Source organism: Triticum urartu, chromosome 4, assembly GCF_003073215.2.
Source record: "Triticum urartu cultivar G1812 chromosome 4, Tu2.1, whole genome shotgun sequence".
Lineage (NCBI taxonomy): Eukaryota > Viridiplantae > Streptophyta > Magnoliopsida > Poales > Poaceae > Triticum > Triticum urartu.
The window spans coordinates 538,748,995-538,758,863 of NC_053025.1; the positions used below are offsets into that span (position 1 = coordinate 538,748,995).

General features: G+C 40.2%; 1 long non-coding RNA gene across 1 annotated transcript; it reads left to right on the plus strand.

The window, feature by feature from the left end:
• The first annotated feature begins 1,541 nt into the window (after positions 1-1,541).
• LOC125552511 lies at positions 1,542-5,265 on the plus strand. Its single transcript, XR_007303651.1, has 5 exons — positions 1,542-1,856; positions 1,947-2,007; positions 2,609-2,721; positions 2,976-3,063; positions 4,937-5,265. It is a non-coding gene; the product is annotated as an uncharacterized LOC125552511 (long non-coding RNA).
• The last annotated feature ends 4,604 nt before the right edge of the window (positions 5,266-9,869 follow it).

Sequence of the window (9,869 nt, forward strand, 5' to 3'; positions counted from 1 at the left end):
AGTCCCAAACTTTTGACACGCCTCGTCGACGTGGACTCGCACAGGCTCATGCCAATTCGACAAGCTCCGGTGGGTCCATTGTCACCAAAGCAACTAGCTAAGAGGGAGTAGAATTTTCTGCAGAATAGAAGTGAATGTATTTGAGAAACAAGGGCTGCCAACACTTCTATATATAAGCAAAACTTAGTGCTGGCGTGCTCAAAGAGGGTAGGACAACACTATATACCTTATCTATGGCGTGTATTCAAATCCCACGCCAGCAGTATCTTCCAACTGGTTAGCACAGCTGGGCCCACATAGTAGTGACGTCTCGCAAAATATCCACGCCAGCACGACCAATATATAGCTAGCGTGCAAATTACACCAACCAAATAGTGCCCGTGTTGATGGAAAATGGTGCGCCACCAACGAAGTTGTGGTTAGACATTTTTTTCACTGGTGCTACTTGGAGCTATATTTTTATTTTTCACATGATGTGTGTTTTTCTTGGAGCATTTTTGTTTTTGTTTGGTTTGTTTGCAAAATCATTATTTCCTAATCACACCTATTAAGAGAGACACACATTCATCTTATACTTATAGAATGCTCATTTGTTCTTCACTTATATCTATTTGAGTTGAGGAAATTTCTCTTGTACTTCACTTTATATTTGTTTGAGCACAGTGATATGATTTTATAGAAAATATTAGGAATCTATTGCTTCACTTTTATACTTTAAGAGTTGAATAGTAATTGGTAATTTGCATGAATTATGAGTTGGTCCAAAAATAATGGGTATGTAGTAGTGGTATAATAAAAACTTGCATGAACTTGTAGATCGATTGAAGTTTGATAGTTAGGGTTCTTTGAAATAATTTTGAGATAATATAGTAGGTATATATACGTATAAACTTAAACACTTGCATGAAGTAGTGTAAAAATGTAATAATTAAGGTCATACACGTTAGAACTCGGTTATTTAAGTGAAGCTTATCATGAAAGGTCTAAACTGAAGAGCGTTGTAAGTAGCACTCTCATGTATCATGGGCCGGAGATGTGCAATGGGCTTCGGCTTTGCCAAACAATTTCCCTAAGAGTAGTTAGTCTCATGGTTACCCTTTGTAAGCTACAGAGTATTAGGGATTTGTTTTGATTATGAGTTGAGGTCTTTACAACACTTCCACCTACACCACGACACCACAATGGCGACACGCATCTGTCGGTACAAGTGTATATTACCGACATATTATTTGTCCACAACAATGCCGACACATGAACGGTTGAGGTAGCTCCAGATTTTCGGTGTATCCGTCGACAATGCTAGTCGGTTTGTGGACATACTATGTGTCGGTATAAGTTTCTTTGCTGTTAGATTATCTGTCGTTGTTTCTTTGCGATGGAAAAAGTGTCGGCGTAAGTTTGGACCTGGCCCACTTATTTCGAGCCAGGCGGGACAAGTTGCGCGCGAGACACGCAGAAACTCCAAATTTTGGCCGATCTTATCTCTTTCTCCACCCGGCCAGCACCCCATCTTATCTCTTATCTCTTTCCCCCACACCACACACGCTCCTCCGCCGCCGCCCCTGACTTGCCGGCCGATTTGCTCGCGCCGCCGCCTTTCCCACCAGCGATGGCGCCTCCCACAGCCTCCTTCTAGCATGTGGTGCTCCCCCCACGTTCCAAGCCGAAGGTGCCTCCTGAAGATAGGACAAGAAAAGAGGGAGGCAGATCCACCGCGACCAAGAGCAGGTCAGGCGGCGGCCATGGCACGCCCAGATCCGCCAGCGCCATCGTCGTCGAGCACCTCTGCTCCGAGCGTCGGATCCACCTCGGGCTCCATCTACACAACCACGCACTGGCAGCCGCTGCCATGGAAGGTCTCCTCCCCGCCCCTCTCCCACCCAGACTGTTGTTAGTTTTGATTTGGCCGCTCCCTTCCCTGATGCGTCTTCCTCACGCGCGCGCAGGTTCTCTATGTGCTGGCTTCTTCCCTTCCCAAGACGCTGTTGCTCTGACGCCATGGATAATGTAAGAATTTCTCTTCCCTCCCCTTCTGTTCGTCTCCTTCATCCGTCCTAAATTTGCTTACTGCACCAGAATAATTATTTCTTCAGAGAGGAGAAGAGGAGAGGTCTTGCAATCCAACTTGTCTTCTTGAACAATTGAAGCACAATTCTTTGCAGCACCTGAAGTTTCAGACTAAATAAATTATGTTGGCCACCTGTATTTGGAAAATTTACCCTATGTAGCATGCAACTTTAGTTTTCTATAGAAGGCCGTTGTGCTTGCCGTTCCAAAAGTGCCACCAGTATTAGCAACGGACGTTCCAAAAGTGCCGGTGGAAAATTGTGAAATCGGTAGTGCAGTTTGCATCTTTGTAACAAAACATGTTATAAGATCAATATTAAACCAAAACTTGGACTCTGTATCTAGTGTATGGAAGTTTAAGTGATTATGTGAATCTCCTTTTCCTCCAGTTGTGCCGCAGATTTCAATCATTATTTATTTGGCTTAGAGACTGAAAAATCAAGAGAGAGATTATGAAGTGTTTCTTTGCTGCTGAGAACACTGTATGTATTCACTGTAATTGACATCCCTACTGTATCAATGTGTCTCCTTGCCCATGCAGGTGCAGGACAGAGCCGCCATATGGTGTGCGCGGTGATTCTTTTTCCACTCTGATGCCTTCCGCGCTACGTGTCTGATGGACCCGATTTTACTTCCACTCCGACATAGCTAATGGTAAGCCACTGGTGTTCTCTCTCGCTCTCATGCTCTATGTGTCCACGGCCGTCGTGCCATGCTGATTTATAGTTGCCACCCAGATTCTTATTATCCTGCTGCTGCTTGGAGTTGTGAAAAGATCTAGAAATTGATGGTTGTTTGAATTTTATTTTGTTGCTGCCCTGTGTTAACTCATTAATTTCCTTTGTATGCATCTTATTTTCTACCATTGTCTCTTAAGCATCATGTTCAACAATATGTGTTATTTGCAGCAGAAAATATGATAATACCAGAGGAGGAAGCGAGCTTAGCAAATGATGAATTATAGAGGCTCTCAAATATTGGTGAAACAAGAGGAAGGTGAGAGGTCTTATAGAACTGAATAGGATTCTTTTTATAGAACTGTTATCTATGGTATGATGCTTGGTTCAAAAATAAAAAGGGCTAGAATGGGAGAAAGGGTCATCAGTGTGAACTAAAAGTCTATTGTTTTTCTTCTGGGTATGCTTTGCATTTTATTGTCATGTTTCATGCTTCATAGCGTGTGTATGTGCATATAATTACACACATATACACTAGTTTGTAATGTCACTATAAATAGATGATTCATCAGACCATCAGAGTTTGCATCAGACTATAATCGATGATGCATCAAATCGAAAGGAGGATCATCTGCTACATCAGGCATTTACATGATAGCTTGTTTCTATGTGTACTGTGTAATATGAAGTAAAAAAAGTGTAGTTTGATTCAGTGGCATGCTTTACCATTGAATGATCTTGAGCAACATTGCACCAGCACGTGTCTGGGGTGGAAAAGGTCGGGAAAACTATCCCAGAGTCCAGTCTGAACTTATATTCAAAGCAATGGGTGTTGAGCCTGATATTATGTTTGCTGGACAACTCAAATCTAAAAGTGCAGGTCAAGAAACACCAGAACTATTTAATGTTTCTATATTTTTTATTTACTCTGTCGTTTGTTTATGTTTCCAGATTACTGTCGAGATGTAGCTCGTTTGGTTCATATAAATCTTATTCCAAGCCTTTATATAGTTGTTTTAGGTCTAATATTTCACAGCATTTCGAAGCCATTAAAGTTATCATTGACTTACACTGCACTGAACATATAAAAGTTATCTTTTATTTCACTCAAGTTTAACCTCAAGCCTAAGACTTATTGGTCGATAAGCACTGCTAATGTTCAGATTGAAAACAAAGCCCTAGATCAGTGACAGAGTAACTATCTGGTGCTTCAACCCATCCAGAGATGAATTCTGCACCCGAGTTTCTTCCTTCTTGTTGAAAAAAGTTAAGGGGCCCCTCCTCATGTTGTGTTGATTTATAGTGTCCAGATTGGTTAAGTTCCACCTTGCTCGATGAAAGATCTGCTTATAGTACTTGAGAAAGGAATTATCAGTTCCTAAATTCGGCTCGAGAGTCAAGTTATTATTATGTTCTATCAGATCTAGTCCATTAACAAAATAGGAGTTGCTTCCTCTTTTGCATTTATGATAATTAGCGGAGTTGCATGGTCTCACAATGTTTATGTGGTGGTTAGTTGCTCGGGCTTTTTTCTTGTATTTCAATACTAGAAAATAGAAGAGGCTATCAATGTCAGCACAAAGCTGTTGGGCTATAGCAATGTAACTAATCAAGTTTCACAACGGCCTGTTGGTTCTCAATCGTTGTAGTTCAGAGCTGTATGTTTAGTTTAAACTCGAGCTAACTCTGGCCGATGTAGATGGTTTCCAATATAATGCTACATAATTTCCCCTTTTGTATTCGTCACCCTTGTTTGGCACTACTTTTTTTATCAGCATATGCAAACTTTCATGTAACATGCAAACTCTCATGGATCTGTACGTGTGTTTGTAAGAACTTGAATGCTGGTTTGATGATTTATTTTCTACGAAGTTGGGCATATATTCATGGCTGTTTCTTGATAACATTGCATGTAACTGGGTTTCTTCATTGCACTTAAATAAGTCTGTTTTTAGCTTTGGCCTATATGCTGCCTAATTAAACTTGAAAATTAGAGAGAAACAAGAAAACTAGGAGAGATGCATAGATTTAATTAGAGAGGAAGTGCAATCAAGTATTTGTTTACTTTTCATTTAAGCAAGCCAGTTTGTTGAACATCTTCTGTTTTTAGATTTTTGGACTCAAGAGCAACTCAGAAGTTTGAACAAATGCTGCTATGATAATATTGCTGAAACATATGAGTGATTTTGCAGGGTATAATGGCAGAAGGTATCAAATCGAAGATGTTATGGCTTTTCTTCATGGGATGCATGGTCGACCTACTTTCATATGGAAGTTGTTGTTGGTTCGATGAACAAAGACTTGGTGTGTTCCATAGTGTTTTGTATAGTGACTAGACATGAGTCTCTTATGAACTTAGCCCGTATTTTGTAACAGGTCACAGCTTATATGTCGACCTATGTATTTCCTTAGTGGTTGTAGCTAACTTGAGTGAAGAAAACTAATGAATCTTCTATATGTTGAATATATATGTATTTATCAATGGTATCTTGTGATGAATACAAGAGTATAATTGTTTATATATGTATTGCGTATTGAACATGAATTGAACATTATGAATGTAATTTCATTCAAATAATGGTGCATTTGCATTTGTGCTGAAATGTAGGACCCTGGCAGTAAATGTGTCGGCATAAGTATTGGGCGTCGCACTATCTGTTGGTATAGTGCACTGACAGACAAACTGTCGGCGTAGCAATGGATGTCACACAATGTGTCGGCATAGCACACTGTCAAATGATCCGTCGGCATAGCTTTGTCTGTCGGTGTAGAAATGTCTGTCGCCATAGATCTCACTAATGTTGTCATACTGTTTGTCGGCATAGATTTGTCTGTCGGCATAGACCTTTCCCGGCAGGACTATAGGCGACAACTCCTTTATGTCGGGAAAGGTCTTTCCCGAGCTAAATGTGTCGCCTTAGGTGGCCTATGCCGACAGATTGTTTGACGCTGCTTTGAGTGTCGTGGTGTAGTATCCATATTTGTAGCTACTTCGGTATCGTGCATTGCCCACTCTCACCTTGAGATTTGGTGCATACTTCACCGGTGCATTCAAACCCCATGAGATGATAAGATATCTCACACATAAGTCACATTATATCTTCCTCAAAACAGCCACCATACCTACATATTATGGCATTTCCATAACCATTCCAAGATATATTACCTTCCATTGTTACTATTCACATGACTTGAGCATTCATTGCCATTTTGCTTTGCATGAACTTATAGAGCTGACATGATATTTGTGGCAAAGCCACCATTCATCATTGTTATACATGCTATACTAGATCATTGCACATCCTGGTACACTACCATGCATAGGCATTCATATATAGTCACCATTTTTAGTTTTGAGTTGTAAGTAAATAAAAGTGTGATGATCATCATTTTTAGAGTGTGTCCCTACCTATGAGGGTATAAAAAGGAGAGGGCAAAAAGATCCCACCAAAAAATGTTAAAATAAGAAAAGAAAGAAAATGAGAGAGAAAGAGGGGACATACTACTATCCCTTTTCCACACTTATACTTCAAAGTAGCACCATGTACTTCATATAGAGAGTTTTCATATACTTCATGATTATGCTAGTGGGATCCTTATACTATATAACTTGGCTTGTATATTCGGATGACGAGCTTCCTCAAATTCTTGAGGTCTTCATGAGCAAGCAAGTTGGATGCACACCCACTTTGTTGCATTTAGAGAGAGCTTTCATATACTTATAGTTCTAATGCATCCGTTGCATGGCAATCCCTACTCTTTACATTGACATCAATTGTAAGGCCTCTCCATTGCCTAATGATCAAGCCTCGCTGATGTGAGACTATCTTATATTTCGTCTTCTTTAAAATCCCCATCATCATTCTATTTGCCATCCAAAGTGCTAAGAACAAAAGCTTGTAGTCTTAACATTGAACGAAGTGCTAAGCAGTAGAAAAGGGCTCGTCATGGATTTGGCTACTGCACCGATGGTATGGGTTGTTATTATGATAAGATGGTTAAATTTGATAAGGCTTTGATTGATTAGGGACATGTATATGACATTATCAGTATTAATTGGTTTTACTTCAAGACATTTTAACATGAAAAAGTAATACTTATTTTGTTTATGTACTTTGATTTTACTTGCTTATTATCAAATATAGATTATTCCTTTGAATCATTTCTATCCTAAGTTCACACCACAATTGTTATATCATTTGATCAAGAACATGCTAGGTAGCATTGAACATAAAAAATCTTTGTTTATCATTTACCTACTCGAGGACGCGTAGCAATTAAGTGTTTGTATCATCTCAAATGTATCTATACTTTTGATTTTTAAATGCTATTATATTATCATTCTTACATACGTTAGCCTTCATTTTATATCATTTTATATTATTTTTATGGACTAACATATTAATCCGGTGCCTAGTGACAATTGTTGTTTTTTGGCTTGTTTTTGGTTTCACAAAAAACCGGTACATACGAAGGTCCAAACATGAGAAAAAAATTAGTAATTTTTTTGGAACAAAAGAGATCCTAGACACTTTAGGAGGTGACCAGAAGATGGACCAAGGGACCACAAGCCAAGGGGCTCGCCCTGAGGGTAGGGCGCCCCGGCCAGGGCGGTGGGCCCCTGCTGCTCCATTTGCCCTAATCTATAGCCTATAAATTCACATATATTCCAAAACCATTGGAGCGAGACCCGAAAAAAATTTATCGCAACCGCAAGCCTATGTTCTGATGTGATCCCATCTAGAGCTTTGTTCTAGCACTCTGGCAGAGGGGGAATCATTGGATAGGCCATCTTCATCAACCTTGTTGCCTCTATGATGTTGTGTGAATAGTTCTTTTAGGGTCTATGGTTTCGGAGTAGTAGCTAGATGGCTCTCTCTCTCTCTCTCTTGATCTTCAAAACAATGATCTCTTCAGAGATCCATCCAATGTAACTCTTCTGGTGTTTTTGTTGGGATCTGATGAATTGTGGATTTATGATCAGATTGTTCATTGAATTTATTTGAATCTCTTGAAGTTTCTTTGATGCATAATTTCAGTGCTATGTATGCTTTCCGATCTATGAGTCTTCTCTGGCCAAGATAGATGAGTAGTTCTTTAGAGGGAGTGGTGCGTAGTAGTGCGTTCAATATTGTGGTGATCTTGTCTAGTGACATTAAGGACAAAGGCACGTATTGTATTGTATTGTGTTGTTGCTACTAAGGATAAAATGATGGGGTCAATCTTATTTCTAAGTTTTCTTGTGTCTACATTATGTCATCTTGCTTATTGCATTACTCTGTTTCTTGCAAACTTAATACTTTGATATGCATGCTGGATAGCGGTCTTGGAGTGGAGTAATAGTAGTAGATGCAATTGGATTAACGGTCTACTTATCACAGATGTAAGACCTGTGTGAGACTATACCATGAATGATCAAAGTTATAATTTGTGTTATTCTGTCAATTTCCCAACAATAATTTGTATACCATGCCACTACATGCTTTTGAGAGAGATGCCACTAGTGAACCTATGGCCCCGGGTCTATTTTCCATCAATACAAAAACTCCTACAACAATTAAATTTTTAACTTTCTTGCCGCTTTGTCCTATCACTATCTGGTTTTAATCTTGTAGCTAGCAAGAACAATGGGATTGACAACCTCCTTGCCTTTGTTGGGTACAAACAATTTGTTTGTTTGTGTGAAGCTACTGCCAATGTTGTTATCTTAGTGACTTCTACTAGTTCGATAAACATTGTTGTTAACTGAGGTAAATACTTTCTTCTACTATGCTACATCACTGAAAGGAAATATGCCCTAGAGGCAATAATAAAGTTATTATTTATTTCCTTATATCATGATAAATGTTTATTATTCATGCTAGAATTGTATTAACCGGAAACATAATACATGTGTGGAATACATAGACAAACAAAGTGTCACTAGTATGCCTCTACTTGACTAGCTCGTTAATCAAAGATGGTTATGTTTCCTAACCATGAACAATGAGTTGTTGTTTGATTAACGAGGTCACATCATTAGTAGAATGATCTGATTGACATTGACCCATTCCATTAGCTTAGCACCCCGATCGTTTAGTATGTTGCTATTGCTTTCTTCATGACTTATACATGTTCCTATAACTATGAGATTATGCAACTCCCGTTTACCGGAGGAACACTTTGGGTACTACCAAACGTCACAACGTAACTGGGTGATTATAAAGGAGTACTACAGGTGTCTCCAAAGGTACATGTTGGGTTGGCGTATTTCGAGATTAGGTTTTGTCACTCCGATTGTCGGAGAGGTATCTCTAGGGCCCTCTCGGTAATGCACATCACATAAGCCTTGCAAGCATTGCAACTAATGAGTTAGTTGCAGGATGATGTATTACAGAACGAGTAAAGAGACTTGCCGGCAACGAGATTGAACTAGGTATTGGAATACCAACGATCAAATCTCGGGCAAGTAACATAACGATGACAAAGGGAACAACGTATGTTGTTATGCTGTCTGACCGATAAAGATCTTCGTAGAATATGTAGGAGCCAATATGGCATCCAGGTCCCGCTATTGGTTATTGACCGGAGTGTCTCGGTCATGTCTACATTGTTCTCGAACCCGTAGGGTCCGCACGCTTAAGGTTACGATGACAGTAATATTATGAGTTTATGCATTTTGATGTACCGAAGGTTGTTCGGAGTCCCGGATGTGATCACGGACATGACGAGGAGTCTCGAAATGGTCGAGACATAAAGATTGATATATTGGAAGCCTATGTTTGGATATCGGAAGTGTTCCGGGTGAAATCGGGATTTTACCGGAGTACCGGGAGGTTACCGGAACCCCCCGGGAGCCTATATGGGCCTTAGTGGGCTTTAGTGGAAAGGTGAAAGGGTGCCCATAAGGGCTGCGCGCCTCCCCCCTAGTCCTATTAGGACTAGGAGAGGTGGCCGCCCCCTCTCTCTCTTTTCCCCCTCCGCGAATCCTATTCCAACTAGGATTGGGGGGGATCCTACTCCAGAGGGAGTAGGACTCTCCTGGCGCGCCACACCTTGGCCGGCCAGCCTCCCCCCTCTACTACTTTATATACTGAGGCAGAGGCACCCCAGAAAGGCACAAGTTGATCCACGTGATCTATTCCT